The sequence below is a fragment of the Lagopus muta genome, chromosome 21 (assembly GCF_023343835.1).
Source record: "Lagopus muta isolate bLagMut1 chromosome 21, bLagMut1 primary, whole genome shotgun sequence".
Classification (NCBI taxonomy): Eukaryota; Metazoa; Chordata; class Aves; order Galliformes; family Phasianidae; genus Lagopus; species Lagopus muta.
This window is the reverse complement of record NC_064453.1, coordinates 6834954-6843879: the sequence shown is the minus strand read 5'-3', so window position 1 is coordinate 6843879 and position 8926 is coordinate 6834954.

The following is an 8926-nucleotide window of genomic DNA, read 5'->3' as shown; positions in this document are numbered from 1 at the left end:
TGTTAACCCCCGTGGCTTAAAGCCACTGCAGATCTGGCAGATGGATTTTACATGGGAACGCCGTATGGCCCCTGTTGTATTTGGCGCTTGCGCCATCTTCAGGTTGTAACGCGTTAGGACCTCCCCCTCCATATATAAGCACGTGTTCGTTCCATTAAAGCGCCATTTTGCTGTTCACCATATTGGTGTCACCTCAGTAATTGGCCAAGCTGCTGTCTCCCAGGAAAAACGAACAGGTGAAGGTTACAACAGATGGTGACCCCGACGTGATTTCTGGGGGTAAGTCAGCTGTTCTGCCAGCGGCGCAGGATCCCATTGCGGAGCGGGTATGTTATAAAACCCGCGGAGTAGTGGAAGCCCGGGGACGGGGAGGAGTGCGCATTAGTCCTTGTCAGGCGGGAGGCTCGGGAAAAAGAGCCACGATCCCCCGAGAAGCTCGGGGAAGTGCCCGGTGAAGGCTAGACTCGCGCTTAGCCTGGGGCGATGGAAGCCGTTATCAAGGTGATTCTTCGCGCATGTAAAACCTATTGCGCAAGAAGTGTTCCTTCTAAGAAGGAGGTTGCGGTGGTTCTTTTGCTGCTGGAGGGGGAGGGCTTATTGGCATCTCCCTCTGACTTATATGATCCCGCTAATTGGGATGGGTTCACTGCCGCGCTCTCTAAGAGGGCAATGACAATGGCAGAGGTGGTTGCCGAGCCGCTCTCCATCATATTTGAGAAGTCGTGGCTGTCAGGTGAGGTCCCGGACGACTGGAGGAAGGGTCACGTCACTCCCATATACAAGAAGGGGAGCAGGGAGGACCCGGGGAACTACAGGCCGGTGAGTCTCACCTCCGTGCCTGGGAAGATGATGGAACAGATCCTCCTGGACAACATGCTTGGTCACATAAAGAACGAGCATGTGATCCGAGACAGCCAGCACGGCTTCACCAAAGGAAGGTCATGCCTAACTAATCTTGTGGCCTTCTATGATGGAGTGACGGCATTGGTGGACGAAGGGAAGGCGACCGATGTCATTTACCTGGACCTGAGCAAGGCCTTTGACATGGTCCCCCACCACATCCTCATCTCCGAATTGGAGGGAAGTGGATTTGATGGGTGGACGACCCGATGGATGAGCAATTGGTTGAAAGGCCGCAGACAGAGGGTGGTGGTCAATGGCTCTATGTCCAGGTGGAGGCCGGTAACAAGTGGTGTCCCCCAAGGGTCTGTCTTGGGACCGGTGCTCTTTAACATCTTTATTAATGACATCGATGAGGGAATTGAGTGCACCCTCAGCAAGTTTGCTGATGACACCAAGCTGAGTGGTGCGGTTGATACGGTGGAAGGAAGGGATGCCATTCAGAGGGACCTCGACAGGCTGGAGGGCTGGGCTCAGGTGAACCTAATGAGGTTCAACACGGCAAAGTGCAAGGTTTTGCATTTGGGCCGGAAGAACCCCAGGCACCTGTACAGGCTGGGAGGAGTGGGCCTGGAGAGCAGCTCGGCAGAAAAGGACCTGGGGGTCCTGATGGACGAGAGACTGAACATGAGCCAGCAGTGCGCTCTGGCAACTCGAAAGGCAAATGGGATCCTGGGCTCCATCAGGAGAGGGGTGGCCAGCAGGGACAGGGAGGTGATTGTCCCTCTCTACTCGGCTCTTGTGAGGTCCCATCTGGAGTACTGTGTCCAGGTGTGGAGCCCTTAGTACAAGAAAGACATTGAGATTTTGGAAAGGGTCCAGAGGAGGGCGACTAAGATGATCAGGGGGCTGGAGCACCTCCCCTGTGAGGACAGGCTGAGGGAGTTGGGCTTGTTCAGCCTGGAGAAGAGAAGGCTGCGGGGTGACCTCATTGCAGCCTATCAATACCTGAAGGGAACCTACACCCAGGAGGGGAGTAAACTCTTCAAAAGGGCTGACAACAGCAGGACTAGGGGAAATGGTTTTAAGTTGAAGGAGGGAAGATTTAGGTTGGATGTTAGGGGGAAGTTCTTTACTAGGAGAGTGGTTAGGCCCTGCAACGGGCTGCCCAGGGAGGTTGTGGATGCCCCGTCCTTGGCCGTGTTTAAGGCCAGGTTGGACGGGGTCCTGGGCAACCTGATCTGAATGTGTATGTTTGGTGGCCCTGCTAGGCAGGGGGGTTGGAACTACATGATCCTTGGGGTCCCTTCCAACCCGGGTGATTCTGTGATTCTGTGATTCTGTGATTCTGTGACTACCCAAAAGGCGGCAGAGTTCAAGGTGTGGGGATTGATTTTGGGGGCATTTAAGATGGCGAGGGAGGAGAAAATGGCGAGTGATCGAGCTAGGGAGCTGTTAGGGCTGGGGACGGGGGGGGGGGGGGACGGGGGGGGGGGGGGGGAGATCTCCCCTGCAGGTTTGCTGGAGGGCAAGTCGGGGCCGGTCCCCGCAGCCCCGCCCGAGGCGGCGGCTTCGACACCAAGAAGGGAGGAAGTTCGGCAGGGATCATCGGACCGCAGGGACGGAGAGGCTCCATCCCCGCCTCCTTATCCAGCTCAGGGTTTATATCCTTCGTTGAAACCCTTCAGGGATGAGGGGGGAGGGGGGAGGGGGAAGTGCGGAGGAATGTAGCATAGCCTGTTTAATACCTGTTAAGAGGGCAGTGGGGGAGGGCGAGCTGGCCAGAGAGGGTACGGCGCGGCTGGTGAAATGTGAGAGCGGGGGCGGTGCTTCCTTGCTGCCTGACTCTGTTTGTCGCCGCGGCCGCTCCCAAAAGGGGCTGGAATGTTCCACTCCGTCTTGTGAAGGATGTGGGTGTGGCGTCCCGGTGCGAGCAGCCTCGGGATTCACCCAGGGAGGGCGGGATCCTGCAGTGACTGCCTCATGGGCCCCACCTACACTCACTGGGCTAGGGCGAGGGAGGATTTACGAAAGGCAGATCCGACAGCTACGGCATTTGCCCTCCCTGTAGTAGTGAAAACAGGGGGTCCAGCTTGGACCCCTCTGGACTCCAAGGCAATTACTCGCCTTGCAGATTTGGTTAAAAGTAAAGGTCTGCGCTCTCCTGTGACCATGTCGGCAGTAGAAGCTCTTATGGCTTCTAGCCTCCTGCCGTATGATGTGGTCAATCTTATGCGTGTCATCCTTGAACCTGTACAATACACCCTGTGGTATGATGAGTGGAATAGGCTGCTTCAGGTTGTGGTGGCCACTGCCACTCATGACCACCGCCATCCAGCGAATGGCCAGGGCCGGAATGACAGGACTAATCTTGCGTGTCTCCAGGGCCTAGCGGAGGGTATGGTAGGGTCCCCAGAGGGCCAAGCGACAGCACTTAGAGCAGGGGAGTTGGCAGCCCTTACAACCGCAGCTCTTCAGGCCTTGCGAACGGTGGCTAGGGTCGCAGAGCCTGTGTTTCCATGGACAGATATCAAACAGGGGCCCTCTGAGTCATTTTCCGACTTTGCGAATCGTTTGATTCGCGCGGTGGAAGGATCCGACCTCCCCAAGGAGGTTCAACCTCTGGTCGTCATAGATTGCCTTAAACAAAAATCGCTGCTGGATGTTCAGCAAATTATCAGGGCAGCACCAGGGACCTTGAATACCCCAGGAGAACTCATCAAGTATGTATTAGATCACCAGAAGGTTGCACCTCTAACCAATGAGGGTTTAGTGACAGCCATGCAAGGGATGGCTGCTTCGGTTAGCTCGGCGGTTAGGACAGCGGTGATGGCAGCTGCTCGGGTTGGGGAAGAAAAGGATAAAGGCCCTTGTTTTAAATGTGGACAGCGCGGTCACTTTAAAACACAGTGTCCTAAGAGAGTGGGCCAGGAGGGGTTGCAGAGTCAGAAGAAGAGGTGTCAACTGTGCGACAGGCCCGGACATGTTGCGCACCAATGTCAAAAGTTCAAGGTTATGCCGCAGGGAAACAGGAGAGGGAGGGTGCCAATGGCCCAGGGCTCCTTCCCGTTTCCCTGAACTGGGCCGCAGATGCTACGCCTACAGCTGCATTAGCCATGGACTTAGGCGAGCGGCCATTAACTAAGGTCATGATGACATTTGATTTGGAGCTCCCAGTATCGGGGCCCCGAACGGTGTTTTTTACAGCTTTATTGGACTCTGGTGCGGACATTACTGTTATTGCGGAAAACGATTGGCCTCGGCAGTGGCCGGCGACTCTTACATGGAAAAAGCTTGCCGGGGTGGGGGGTGAGGTACCTACCAAAGTGGCTGATGCAGGAGTGGAGCTTTCAATCATAGGCAGAGATGGCTCTATAGAGAAGACTGTTTTCATTACCCCTACCCTAGCCCCGATTCCAGGATCTATACTGGGCAGAGACATCCTTCTTGAGCTGGGAGTGAAATTGACAAATTTATAATAAGGGCCACTGTCCATCATTTAGCACTGCAACACGCAATTCCGTTACGGTGGAAACGGGATGTATCTCCCATTTGGGTGGATCAGTGGCCCCTTCCAGCTGATAAATTGGCAGCGCTTATACAGCTTGTTTCGCGAGAGCTTATGGCAGGCCATGTAGAACTGTCACTTAGTAATTGGAATACACCCGTTTTTGTTATCCAAAAGGCTTCCGGGTCATTTCGGTTGCTGCATGACCTTCGAGCGGTTAATGCGCAGCTAATTCCCTTTCGTCCGGTTCAGCAGGGAGGACCTCTACTCTCAGCTATCCCGGAGAAATGGCCCTTGATGGTCATTGACCTTAAAGACTGTTTCTTTTCTATTCCCCTGGCAGAGCAGGACAGACAGGCTTTTGCATTTACGGTCCCGGTTGTGAATAACCGGGGACCCACCCAAAGGTATCAGTGGAAGGTTGTTCCACAAGGTATGACCTGCTCGCCTGTGATTTGCCAACTCGTAGTGGGCAAAGTCATAAAGCCAGTTAGACGGTCATTATTGGACTGTCAAATTGCACATTACATGGATGACCTATTGCTTGCTGCACTGACTGATGCTCAGTTGCGGACATTGGAGAAGAATGTAGTTACCACGCTCACTACTGCTGGGTTTGTTATCTCACAGGAAAAGATTCAAAGAGAACCAGGAATTGAGTTCCTAGGATATAAGTTCGGGTCCGCGACGGTAATCCCAGAGGGATTGGAGATCAAGCCCCATGTTACCACCTTGTGGGATGTTCAAAAATTAGTGGGGGCTATGCAATGGGTAAGAAATGCAGTAGGCATTCCCCCACGGCTCATGAAGCCCTTTTATGACCAATTGAAGGGGTCAAACCCACATGAGGAAAGGGAATGGACCCCGGAGATGAATTCAGCTTGGCAAGAGATATTGACAGTTTGTTCTACAAATGCGCTTGCAAGGTGGAATCCAGATCAGCCACTGGAAGGCGCAGTAACCAGATGCCAACAGGGATCGGCAGCTGTGATAGGACATACCCTTAGCTCCCGCCCGCGTCCATTGTGTTGGCTGTTCTCCGCCCAGCCGGTGAGGTCGTTTACTCCGTGGTTGGAGCAATTGTCCTCTCTGCTCCGAAAGGCTCGCCTCACCGCAGTAAGGGCTTTTGCAAAGGACCTGGATATTGTGTACCTACCGGGGGCCTTTCGAAATGCTCAGCCTTTGCCGGATGAGATCTCCTTGGCGGTGCATGATTTCAGTGGTAAGCTTAGTTACACTGATGTACTGCCAATTTTCCATCTGGCGAAACCTCTTCAGATATCCCTACGGCACAGAGTGTTGACACCCCCATAGATGGCCCGACAATATTCACTGATGCCTCTTCGGCGACTGGCCAGGGAGTAGCTGTTTGGCAAGTTCTGGGTGGCAAGTGGGAGTCTAAGTTGATAACTGATGGCTCAGTGAGCGTTCAGATGCTGGAAGCCAGAGCGGTGGCAGTGGCATTATGCATCTGGCCCCAGACTCCCTGTAACATCGTTACTGATTCGGCATTCGTAGCTAGGTTGCTATTACGCATGGGAAAGGAGGGACAGCCGAATACGACAACTGCAGCTTTGTTGGAGGATGCTTTGGTGGCCAGATCTGCGCCTGTCGCCATCCTCCATGTCCGTAGCCATTCTGATGTTCCAGGGTTTTTCACTATGGGGAATGATACAGCGGATCGTTTAGCGGGGGGCCAAGTATTTACTTTGCGGGAAGCTCGTGATCTTCATTCTGCATTACATATAGGGGCTAGAGCGTTAGCTCGGACTTGCTCCATTCCTGTCACTGTTGCTAGGGAAGTTGTGCAAACTTGCCCGCACTGCAATTCTGCACCAGCGCTCGGGGCAGGGATTAATCCCCGTGGTCTCGCTCCATTGGATGTCTGGCAGACAGATTTTATGATGGAACCACAAATGGCCCCACGAGCATGGCTTGCTATAGCAATTGATACATCCTCTACCGTCATCGTTGCTACACAACATGGGCGCACTAGCTCTGCGGCGGCTCAGCATCATTGGGCCACGGCCATCGCGGTCTTGGGAATGCCGCACCACATAAAAACAGATAATGGCTCTTGCTTTGTTTCGCGGTCGTCTAAAGAGTGGCTGGCCCGCTGGAACATCACACATAGTACAGGAATCCCGGGTAATTCGCAAGGTCAAGCCATTGTAGAAAGGGCTAACCGCCTCCTCAAAGAAAAGATTCGTGTCCTTGGGGAGGGGGAGGGATATACAGGGAAGATCCCAATATCACTTCAAGGAGAAATCTTGGCTCGTGCATTGTATGAGTTAAATCATTTTGAGCGCGGGGAAAGCACAAGGACCCCTATACAGAAACATTGGCAGCCGAAAATTATCGAGGAGGGCCCACCAGTTAAGGTTAAAATGGAAAATGGTTCTTGGGAAGCGGGGTGGTCCATATTGGTATGGGGCAGAGGTTACGCGGCAATAAAAAACAAAGAAACGGGGGACATTCGATGGGTACCCTCAAGGAAGATCAAACCGGAGGTTGGTGATGTTAAAGTTACTGAGGTAATAATCAAGAATTGAGTATCTTGTTACAGGCTATGTTGATCGGGCACTCGAAGGACCCGGAACCAAAGGACACCCACATGAAGGAAAAGGACCTGGAAAAGGGACCCTTGCTGTCAACGAGAATTACTGTGCTAATGTCGTTGTGCCTCTTTTGTCTGTGTTGGTCGCCGGTGGGAAGTACTCACTTGATCCAGCAGCCTGGGAATTTGTGGGTTACTTGGGCTCGCCAAACAGGGAGGACGGATTTCTGCCTAAGCATGCAATCGGCCACTTCACCATTCCGCACGTGCCTTATAGGGGTACCTTTGAATTTTTCTACTGATAGGTTGTTATATTTCTGGGATTAATGTTGTGTTTGCCATGTATCTTTCGATGTTTGCGAGGTTGTATACAACGAATGACTGAGAAAATGATCTACACGCAATTGGAATATTGTAGGATGCAGGATAAATTCTAAGATATATGTTGTTCAGGTTTAGCATATTGCGTATTGTAATGGGGCAAGGCTTCTCTTGGCATGGGGAGGGGGAAATGTTGTATTAGGCGCTTGCGCCATCTTCGGGTTGTAACGCGTTAGGACCTCCCCCTCCATATATAAGCACGTGTTCGTTCCATTAAAGCGCCATTTTGCTGTTCACCATATTGGTGTCACCTTGGTAATTGGCCAAGCTGCGGTCTCCCAGGAAAAACGAACGGGTGAAGGTTACAACAGGCCCCTTGTCCATGGCTCGCCGTTACTGTAGATACAGCTTCTTCTATGATATCAGTCACTCAACATGCAAAGTGCAATTCGACCGCAGCACAGAGTCATTGGGCCACTGCAATAGCCGCTATGGGGTTGCCCAGTCAGATAAAAACAGATAATGGGTCTTGCTTCATCTCAAAATCGACCCAGGAATGGCTAATAGCTTGGGGGATATCTCATTCCAGAGTAATCCCTGGCAACTCTCAGGGACAAGCAATTGTAGAACTTGCCAATCGCCACCTCAAGGAAAAGTTACACGTCCTAGGGGAGGGGCCGGGTCGGGCCGGGGGCGGCGATGGCGCCGCGGCTGCAGTTGGAGAAGGCGGCCTGGCGCTGGACTGAGGCGGTGCCGCCCGAGGCGGTGACGCAGGAGCACATCGAAGCGGCCTACCGCGTCAGGCTGGAGCCCTGCCAGCGCAGCGCCTGCCGGAGGAACTGCCGGGGGAACCCTAACTGCCTGGTGGGCATCGGGGAGCACATCTGGCTGGGCGAGATTGATGAGAACAGCTTCCACAACATCGATGATCCCAACTGCGAGCGCCGCAAGAAGAATGCATTTGTGGGCTTAACGAACCTCGGCGCCACGTGCTATGTGAACACTTTCTTGCAGTTGTGGTTTCTTAATCTGGAGCTCCGGCAAGCCCTCTACTTGTGTTCCAGCAATGAGCACACAGTCAGAGAGAGCATCCCCAGAGACAAAGACTATGAGCCTCAGACCATTTGTGAGCATCTTCAGTACTTGTTTGCCTTGCTGCAGAACAGCAGAAGGCGATACATCGATCCCTCTAGGTTTGTCAAAGTGCTGGGCTTGGATACAGGCCAGCAGCAGGATGCCCAGGAATTTTCCAAGCTGTTCATGTCACTGCTGGAAGATACTTTATCCAAACAAAAAAATCCAGACGTTCGAAACATTGTTCAGAAACAGTTTTGTGGGGAGTACGTCTATGTCACGTTCTGCAACCAGTGTGGCAGGGAATCCAAACTCGTGTCTAAGTTTTATGAGCTGGAGTTAAACATCCAAGGACACAAGCAGCTGACAGACTGCATAACAGAGTTTCTCAAGGAAGAAAAATTAGAAGGGGACAATCGTTATTTTTGTGAAACGTGTCAGAGTAAGCAGAATGCCACAAGGAAGATCAGGCTGCTAAGACTTCCATGCACACTCAACCTGCAGCTGATGCGTTTCGTGTTTGACAGACAAACTGGCCATAAGAAAAAGCTGAACACCTACATTGGCTTCTCTGAGCTGCTCGACATGGAGCCTTTTATGGAACAAAAAAATGGTGTTTATGTATA